The sequence below is a fragment of the Bubalus bubalis genome, chromosome 1 (genome assembly GCF_019923935.1).
Source record: "Bubalus bubalis isolate 160015118507 breed Murrah chromosome 1, NDDB_SH_1, whole genome shotgun sequence".
Lineage (NCBI taxonomy): Eukaryota > Metazoa > Chordata > Mammalia > Artiodactyla > Bovidae > Bubalus > Bubalus bubalis.
This window is the reverse complement of record NC_059157.1, coordinates 56,489,113-56,499,845: the sequence shown is the minus strand read 5'-3', so window position 1 is coordinate 56,499,845 and position 10,733 is coordinate 56,489,113.

Sequence of the window (10,733 nt, the reverse complement as noted above, 5' to 3'; positions counted from 1 at the left end):
AGGAAGGACTCTGAGTCAGAAAGATTGGCTAAAGACAACCCAGAAACTAATCCCATTACCATAAAACCCAAAACTGCAAGCCACATGACAGAGCAGTTCTCCCGGGTTCCCCTACCCTACCGCTCTCTACCCAGGCACCATTTCCCAATAAAATCTCTTGCTTTGTCAGCACATGTGTCTCCTTGGACAATTCATTTCTGAGTATTAGACAAGAGCCCAGTTTTGGGCCCTGTAAGGGGTCCCCATTCCTGCAGCACCTATGACTGAAATGGTAAGCTCAAAGATTCATAAAACTGAAACAGAAAAAGAGTTCCATAAGAAATATCCAAAAGTTTAATATTTTTCCCTCCAGCTCACTTTTAAAAGACTTTTTCTCAAAAGTACAAATTATGAGATTAATTCTTTTGTTCCATGTTTAGATGAATGAAAGCCTTCATTCAATAAAGACTGAACAAACATCTTATTAAAGTAAACAAGTTAAAAGCTTTTGCACAATGAAGGAAAACTATAAGTAAGGTAAAAAGACAGCCTTCAGAATGGGAGAAAATAATAGCAAATGAAGCAACTGACAAAGAATTAATCTCAAAAACATGCAAACAGCTCATGCAGCTCAATTCCAGAAAAATAAACCACCCAATCAAAAAATGGGCCTAAGAACTAAACAAACATTTCTACAAAAAAGACATACAGATGGCTAACAAACACATGAAAAGATGCTCAACATCACTCATTATCAGAGAAATGCAAATCAAAACCACCACAAGGTACCATCTCACGTCAGTCAGAATGGCTGCCATCCAAAAGTCTACCAAAAATAAATGTTGGAGAGGGTGTGGAGAAAAGGGAACCCTCTTACACTGTTGGTGGGAATGCAAACTAGTACAGCCACTATGGAGAACAGTGTGGAGATTCCTTAAAAAACTGGAAATAGAACTGCCATATGACCCAGCAATCCCACTGCTGGGCATACACACCGAGGAAACCAGAAGGGAAAGAGACACATGTACCCCAATGTTCATCGCAGCACTGTTTATAATAGCCAGGACATGGAAGCAACCTAGATGCCTATCAGCAGATGAATGGATAAGAAAACTGTGGTACTTATACACAATGGAGTATTACTCAGCTATTAAAAAGAATGCATTTGAATCAGTTCTAATGAGGTAGATGAAACTGGAGCCTATTATACAGAGTGAAGTAAATCAGAAAGAAAAACATCAATACAGTATATTAACGTATATATATGGAATTTAGAAAGATGGTAACAATGACCCTATATACGAGATGACAAAAGAGATACAGATGCAAAGAACAGACTTTTGGACTCCGTGGGAGAAGACAAGGGTGGGATGATTTGAGAGAGTAGCATTGAAACATGTGTATTACCATATGTGAAATATATTGCGAGTCCAGGTTCAATGCATGATACAGGGCGCTCAGGGCTGGTGCACTGGGATGACACTGAGGGATGGGATGGGGAGGGAGATAGGAGGAGGGGAAGGATGGGGGACACATATACACCCATGGCTGATTCATGTCAATGTATGGCAAAAACCACTAAATGTTGTAAAATAATTAGCCTCTAATTAAAATAAATAAATTAAGTTAAAAAAGAAAAAAACAGCTAAGCAAAATATCCTGACAAATTTAGAAAAACATTTATCATCCTGAAACAAAATTCATGTTTTACAGCAAGACAAGAAAATTTAAACAAAAAGTTGGCTCTGCCTTTTGGCCTCCTCTCCCCACACTGTGCATTGCACATATGCATTATGCATTGACCAAACCCTCCCTGTGGACAGAAATATCTGCTCAACCATAAACAGCAACATCCTCCCAGCACCAAGACAACTCCTTAAATGATGACATTCTTTCTTGATCCTGTAATGATTCACAGGGTACTTAGATATGGATTGTGTCAACTGTCAATAATAGATAATTTCATATAAACCCTCCATTTCAGAAAACTTACGTAACTGTGCTTTTACTTCTAATGTGTGGAATAATTCTCTGAGCTTTCTGAGACGCTCTTCCCAGGTTATAATCCCCAAATTTGGCTCAATTAAAATTTTTCCATCTCTTTCTTAGATCGACAGATTAATTTTCTATGGACATGAAGAATCCAAAAAGAGCTGTATCCTGCAATATTGTACTGAGCTTGGAGATGTCTCCATGATACTGAGAAGGACCCTGTGGTCCTGTTCCTGGGCACAAAGGCCTTTCTGTGCCCATTTCCTGATTACAGAAAACAGGCTTCATTCAATCTTTATGACCTTCCCTGAGTTTCCGTGGAGCAGATTCAAACAGTTACTACTTAGAGAAGGGAGAGGATGTAGAGACAAGAGAGGAACAGTAAAAAGAAAAATTAGAGCAGCCTTAGGGTAGGTGCTTATTCCCCAAGGGATACACATAACAATATGTCTGAGCTGTTTTGGGGATACTGAAACTTCTCCTACCAGAGAAGAGAAATTAACAATATGCTGCCCACAAACTCATTGACCCCAGACTGGTCGGAACTAGAAGGTTGATGATGCTGACTCCCACTTGCGTCACCATCAACCAATTAAGAGAATGTCCATGAGCTGATACGCTTGCTTTGAACCATTGCTATAAAACTCCTTATGACTCTCTCCAGTTTAGGACACACAGTTTTAAGGGCATTAGCCCCCTGTGCCCCTTTACCTGGCAAAGCAATTCTTTTTTACATTACCCAAAATTCCATCTCTGAGAATTAATTTGGTGTTAGGGTACAAAGATTGGAGTCAGCTTCATCTTCACTTGAAGTTTAGATATTTTCAGCACTCTTTAGTCAATTCATAGCTTTCGTGTCAGTAGGTAGAAACTGGCTCTGGGCCCAGTTGTATGAGTTCAACATTCTAGGGTATTGATGCCTTTTCTAGTGGACTGTATTCCTCTGAAATAATCAGGAAGGAAAGAACAGACAAACTACAATTCAGACTTAAGTGGCATAAAAGCATATTTTTTTACTCTCAGTTCCCAGTCTACTTTAAATTATGACTAAACAAAGTGAAACAACATTTTAATAAAGGAAGACCTTGGTCTCTGGTCATGACAGGTAGGAGCATATCCTTTCCTTAAGGTCAATTACATGACTTTGTTGTCTGAAAAAAAAAAAGTTTCATTAAAAAAAAAAAACTCTTTGATTTTCTAATTTGTCTATCTGAACAGGGCATCAATTTGTCTAACTGAATACTGAAATGTTAGTCTTGGTAAAACTAGAGGTTTTTCTTTGTAGCAGATTGTTTTCCAAATCCAAATGATCAACATAAATAATCTTATGCCACTTAAGGACAAATTTATTCATAAAACTTGCAACTAATTGATTTTGGCAGGCCCACTTCAAGACACCATTAGCCATGTTAATGTGTTAAGACAAATATTAGACCTGCCAAGGTCAGAACTTCTGGTCTTTGACCAAAGTTTCTACCTAAGGATTAGTCCTGATTTGGCCATGTGTTAGCACCTGTCCTATCCAACAAGTGAATGGACAGCACCTGGCCCAAAGGCATACAGTGCTGTAGTGGGATCAAAAATGTCCACCTCCCAAAAGACATGTCCACATCATAACCTCTGGAACCTCTGAATATGACCTTATTTTGGAATAGGATCTTTACAGACGTAATTGATCCAGGATTAACCAAGTGGAGCTTAAGTTCTATAACAAGAGTCCTAATAAGAGACAAGAGAGAAGACGTAGATCCAGAAGATAAAGGCAGGTGAATACAGAGGTAAAGACTGAAATGTTGCAGCCAGAAGTCAATGACTACCTGTAGTCATCAGAAAGTGGAAAAGAAAAGGTAGGATTCTTTTCTAGAATCTTTGAAGGGACTTGACAATCAATGGCCCTTGATTTTGAACTCTTGGTTTTCAGAACTGTGAGACAATAAATTTCTGTTGCTTTAAGCCTCCAATTTTGTAGCAGTTTGTTAACAGGATCCCTCCGAAACCAATTCCAAAATGCAATATGAAATGTGACTAAAAAGATAGCCCTCAATAAATACTCAGTCCTACAGGGACATCAGTGATTAAATTATCCCAACAGGTCTCCCTCAGAGAATTTGGAAATGAAACGTAGAAAAGAATCAAGATGTTCATCCTGGATGAAAACTGAGAAGAAACACAAAGAGAATGAGGCACAGAGAGGAGGTGAATCAGGTTTGCAGAGAAACATAAAAGGAAGGGTGGGTTGAGGTGAAGAAAATCAAGTTAAGTCAGGGCAAATCTACTCAGGGCTCACTGTGAGAAAAACCTTAGGGTATCACAATTCTCATTTTTAAGCATAATATTCCACAACTAGAGTAACCTCTGATGTTTGTAACCAAGGGATTATTATTAACACAAACATTCTCAAAAAGCAATATGGGGTTTTGCTGTGGTCACAGTTTGTCCATGGAACTAACTCAAAGTAAGCATATCAAGTCATAATCAGCCCTATTTTGTTCTCTAGAGCAGGACCAAGATGATTCTGACTATCTTTATCAAGTTCAAGAATATGTGTAAAGCTGCATAGTTTCTTGCAGTTACATGTGTGCCATGTGGAGTGGATGGTCATCTGAGTAAGAATGTGTGTGTGGGTGTGTGTGTATTGGTCAGTCACTCATGTCCAACTCTGCAACCCCATGAGCCCCAGACTTCCCTGTCCATGGAATTCTCCAGGCAAGAATACTGGAGTAGGTTGTCATTCCCAGCTCCAGGGGATCTTTCCAACTCAGGGATCGAACCCAGGTCTCCTGCATTGCAGGCAGATTCTTTACTGCCTGAGACACAAGGGAAATCCCTAAGTAAGAATGCCAATGAGTGATTCTAGATCCATAAAAGCCTATGAACAGAATGTCCTGCAGGTTATAAGGTTTAAAGAGCATCTACTTAACAAAAGTGATCCCTCCTCAAAAAATGTAAAATTAAATTGTATCAGCTTTGCCCAGGAAATTATATTTCAGGAGATAATAGAGTATTATTCATCCAATCCTTTCAGGTTTTCGAGGTCAATTTTAATTCAAGTTTAATGATTAGCAGACTATACTCATTAGCTAACCATTGCTTTACTAAATAATATTTTATATTATGCTTGTTTTCAAAAAATAAAAAATCCGTATGAAGAATTTCATCAGGATAAGTCAGAATTTTTGAATATTACTTTTCGCCATAGATAAAGATTTACATAAGTAATACCTAACAGAATTGATAGCAAAAACAAATCACCTATTTTTTGAAGAAAGATCATGTTTACTCTTAATGAGTCATAAACACTGTTTTTGTTATGTTTTCTCATGTTATCTTGGTTACCAGGTAGCCTGAATTTCAATGTAATAGTTAAATTCACTATTTGAGTGTCCTTCAAAAGGGCAATACTTAAGAGGGTACAGTGGTTATAAACACAGATATTAGGATCTATCTTAGCTATGTTTAAATCCTGACTCTGCCATCTAACAGCTGCATGATCTTGGGAAGGTCACTTAATCTCAGTTTTCACATCTATGAAGTGGAGATAAAAACAGTACCTACTTGAAAGGATGCTTGTGATGATTCAATAGGGTAATACATATTAAAAACTTAAAATTGGATCTGACACTGGCTTCTCCATTCCCCATTTATGTCTCTATTTTTTTTGTAATATCTCTATTCTAGACAACTTTTTATTCTTTTTGTAAAAAGGAAAAATATGAATATAAATATTAAATACAGGAAGGGACTTTAAAAAAAGAAGAAGACCCTAAGCAGTTTAGATAAATAGGTTAATAAATGCAACTGTAGAGTTTAAATGTCTGTGCACTAAATTTCTGAGCTTTATTTATATTTCCCTTTTGAAGTACATCTATTCATGGATAGGTAAGTTAGAGAAAATGCAGATGAAATGTAGCATTTGGGACCATCAAGTGATGCCTGGCCAAAAAGTGAAGCTTTGGCAATTTCTCCTTGTTGATAGAGATGGGAATTAATCTTAGTAGTCAGTCACTGGGGTGCTATTTTTAGTGTGCACTGAGGTACTGGTGCACTTCCCTTTGGTCCAGCATAAATCTCATTCTTACAGAAAACTGCAGCAATGTTACTCCAAATAGAAGAATGGATTTAAAAGATAAAGCAAACTTAGAGGGATGTGGACATGAATTGCTCAAGATGCAGTGAGGCATCAAGCCTTAGAAAATCTAAATCATAGTGCATTTTCAATCAGGTTAGCAGACAGGCAACACACCAAAAAGATCAGAAGACAAGCAATAGGAATTTTATGATGCAAGAATGATCTGTTCTAAAATGCAATCCTACATCAAATTACATCAGACTTAGGAAAAGGTTTACGAAATTTTTAAAGTTTCATTTTTAGCAATCTTTAATTTAACAAACTGTCAAGATACAAAGACCCTGTTGTGTTAACACCCGTTCTAACAAAACTTCTAGCTTAAGAAAATATACGAGTTGGAAAGTTAGAAATGTGGCATGTCAAAGTCTTCAAATCAGAATCTATCAATTCAGTCGCTCAGCCATGTCCGACTTCGCGATCCCATAGACTACACCTTGCCAGCCTTCCCTGTCCATCACCAACTCCCGGAGCTTACTCAAACTCATGTCCGTCGAGTCAGTGATGTCATTCAACCATTGATGCCATCCAGCCATCTCATCCTCTGTCATCACCTTCTCCTCCTGCCTTCAATCTTTCCCAGCATCAGGGTCTTTTCCAACGAGTCAGTTCTTCGCATCAGGTGGTCAAAGTATTGGAGTTTCAGCTTCAGCATCAGTCCTTCCAAAGAATATTCAGGACTGATTTCATTTAGGATAGACTGGATATCCTTGTAGTCCGAGGGATTCTCAAGTCTTCTCCAACACAACAGTTCAAAGGCATCAAGTCTTTGGTGCTCAGCTTTCTTTATAGTCTAGTTCTCACATCCATACATGACTACTGGAAAAACCATAGCTTTGACTAGATGGACCTTTTTTGGCAAAGTAATGTCTCTGCTTTTTAATATGCTGTCTAGGTTGGTCATAGCTTTTCTTCCAAGGAGCAAGCACCTTTTAACTTAATGACTGCAGTCACCATCTGCAGAGATTTTGAAGCCCAAGAAAATAATGTCTCTCGCTGTTTCCACTCTTTCCCCATCTATTTGCCATGAAGTGATGGGACCAGATGCCATGATCTTACTTTTTTTTTTTTTCACTTTTTTGAAGTTTTAAGCCAACTTTTTCACTCTCCCCTTTCACTTTCACCGAGGCTCTTCAGTTCGTCTTCACTTTCTGCCATAAGCGTGGTGTCATCTGCTTATCTGAGGTTATTGATATTTCTCCTGACAATCTTGATTCCAGCTTGTGCTTCATCCAGCCTGGCATTTCACATGATGTACTCTGCATATAGATTAAATAAGCAGGGTGACAATATACAGCTTTGACTTACTCTTTTCCTGACTTGGAATGAGTCTGTTGTTCCATGTCCAGTTCTAACTGCTGCTTTTTTGACCTACATAGAGATTTCTCAGGATGTAGGTAAGGTGGTCTGGTATTCCCATCTCTTGAAGAATTTTCCACAGTTTGTGGTGATCTACACAATGGCATAATCAATAAAGCAGAAGTAGATGCTTTTCTGGAATTCTCTTGCTTTTCCTATGATCCAACGGGTGTTGGCAATTTGGTTCCTCTGACTTTTCTAGATCCAGTTTGAACATCTGTAAATTCACAGTTTACATATTTTTGAAGCCTGGCTTGGAGAATTTTGAGCATTGCTTTGCTAGTGTGTGAGATGAGTGCAATTGTGCGGTAGTTTGAATATTCTTTGTCATTGTTCTTCTTTGGGATTGGAATGAAAACTGACTTTTTCCAGTCCTATGGCCACTGCTGAGTTTTCCAAATTTGCCAGCATATTGAGTGCAGCATATTAACAGCATCTGCAAATCTGCTTAAGCCAGGTAATTATTTCAGTATTACCTGTACTGTCAATGAACTGGATCTGTCAAGTACTCTGTCCTATTGTCCTATCAAAAATTTCCTCAGTGTTTGTGCATTGACTGATAAAGAAAGGTCACTAGCAGTATTTATAAGTTTATAGCTATGGAAAGTAATTGATTGCAACCCACAAACTAAGCCTAAATCCCCAAATCTCATAAGCAAGGACCACACATTCTGAGTTCTTTCTTCAATCCTATGAGAGAAGATTTTCATTATTTCTGATGTCTTATAGATTAAAATAAAATGGTATAAATTCTATCTGGTTGCATTGACCACTGCTTTTTTCCATATGTTATTCATCATAACTGAGGTCAGATTGGTAAAGAATCTTTCCTTAATGTTCTTCCATTTGATTCAAAGTAAAAATTAAGGATTCCATCAAAAATATTTAATTATTGATGCAATGTATATTTATTACAGATCTAATATATTCTTCCAAATCCTTTTTGTTTACCATGCAAAAGGTAACCTGTTCTTCTCAAACCTTTGTAACAAAATCTTATTTAGCAATGTCTTCTTGGCCCAACTAGAGACTTCAAAAAGTAAAGATGTTTTTATACAGACTTCATAATGCAATTGATATTGGTTAAGAATTATTGAAATTGTGATACAGAAGTGTTTACTAAATAGGTGCTTTATTCAAATTATAGGTAAGCTGATTGTATTTTATTAGGGAACTGTGATGCCTTTGTCAGTAAGGAATTCATGAAGTCATTAATCATCAATGGTTCAGGGAAATGTGTGGGTGCTTTTTGAATGAAGTCAGCTTCATTTTTATCCTTTGGTTCTGTGTTACCCCTGGTCATCTTGAATTTTGAGCTTCCTTGTATCAGGATGAAATATCACTCCATAGATAATTCTGTCTGTATGAATTTTGTTCAAGATTCAGAATCTGAAATCTAAGATTTGATTGATTCAGTTCAGTTCAGTTCAGTTCAGTCTCTCAATCGTGTCTGACTCTTTGGGACCCCATGAATCACAGCACGCCAGGCCTCCCTGTCCATCACCATCTCCCGGAGTTCAGTCAAACTCATGTCCATCAAAGTCGGTGATGCCATCCAGCCATCTCATCCTCTGTCGTCTCCTTCTCCTCCTGCCCCCAATCCCTCCCAGCATCAGAGTCTTTTCCAATGAGCCAACTCTTTGTATGAGGTGGCCAAAGTACTGGAGTTTCAGCTTTAGCATCATTCCTTCCAAAGAAATCCCAGAACTGATCTCCTTCAGAATGGACTGATTGGATCTTCTTGCAGTCCAAGGGACTCTCAAGAGTCTTCTCCAACATCACAGTTCAAAAGCATCAATTCTTTAGCGCTCAGCTTTCTTCACAGTCCAACTCTCACATCCATACATGACCACTGGAAAAACCATAGCCTTGACTAAATGGACCTTTGTTGGCAAAGTAATATCTCTGCTTTTCAATATGCTATCTAGGTTGGTCATAACTTTTCTTCTAAGGAGTAAGCGTCTTTTAATTTCATGGCTGCAATCACCATGTGCCATGATTTTGAACCCCAAAAAAATAAAGTCTGACACTGTTTCCCTATCTATTTCCCATGAAGTTATGGGACCAGATGCCATGATCTTCATTTTCTGAACGTTGAGCTTTAAGCCAACTTTTTCACTCTCCACTTTCACTTTCATCAAGAGGCTTTTTAGTTCCTCTTCACTTTCTGCCATAAGGGTGGTGTCATCTGCATATCTGAGGTTATTGATATTTCTCCTGGCAATCTTGATTCCAGCTTGTGCTTCTTCCAGTCCAGCGTTTCTCATGATGTACTGTGCATATAAGTTAAATAAGCAGGGTGACAATATACAGCCTTGACAAACTCCTTTTCCTATTTGGAACCAGTCTGTTGTTCCATGTCCAGTTCTTTTTTATAAAATTTAAATTTATTTATTTTAATTGGAGGCTAATTACTTTACAATATTGTATTGGTTTTGCCATACATCAACATGAATGTCCAGTTCTAACTGTTGCTTCCTGACCTGCATATAGGTTTCTCAAGATTTGATTGACTAGCAACTGTATTTATTTTGATTTTCTGTAAATTGCTATTTAACTCAGCAAGTATCTATTGAATGCCTCCTGTTTGTCATCTTTTGTTCAGGTTAGGAAAATGGCAAGACACCTTGTTTTGTGGAGTTTACTTAGTGGCACGGAACAAATATGTGAAACAATAAATGCTCCTTCAATGCAAGGATAGGCAATGGATCTACTGAAACCAGAAACTAAAGAATGGCTTCTTTTCTCTCACTGATGGAAAGAGAAGCCACATGAGAGGTGGGAGTTGAGGGAAGTGAGATGGAAAGGGCATTAGCAAGGCAGTATTTAGTGGCCTTGGACTTCCCTGGTATCTTAGATGGTGAAGAATTCATCTGCAATGCAGGAGACCAGGGTTTGCCCCATAGGTCAGGAAGATCCTCTGGAAAAAGGAATGGCTACCCACTCCAGTATTCTTGCCTGGAGAATTCCGTGGACAGAGGAACCTGGTGGGTTACAGACCATGGGGCCACAAAGAGTCGAATATGTCTGAATAACTAAGTGCACACACACACACCTTTAGTGGCCCCACTGACTGAAGATACACACAAATTTCCATGTGGAGTGCTTTTTCAAAAAGCCCTCACTTATTACTGCAAATTTCAATGATGATTTCCTCCAAAGCCCAGATAGGCATCTGCTGTGGTCCAGAAGTGTGTGGTTTTGCTGCTGAATGAGCCCATGCCTGTTTATGTGTTGTTCACGGTGCCTTTAACTTGGCTGAGGAAAATGAGCCTGT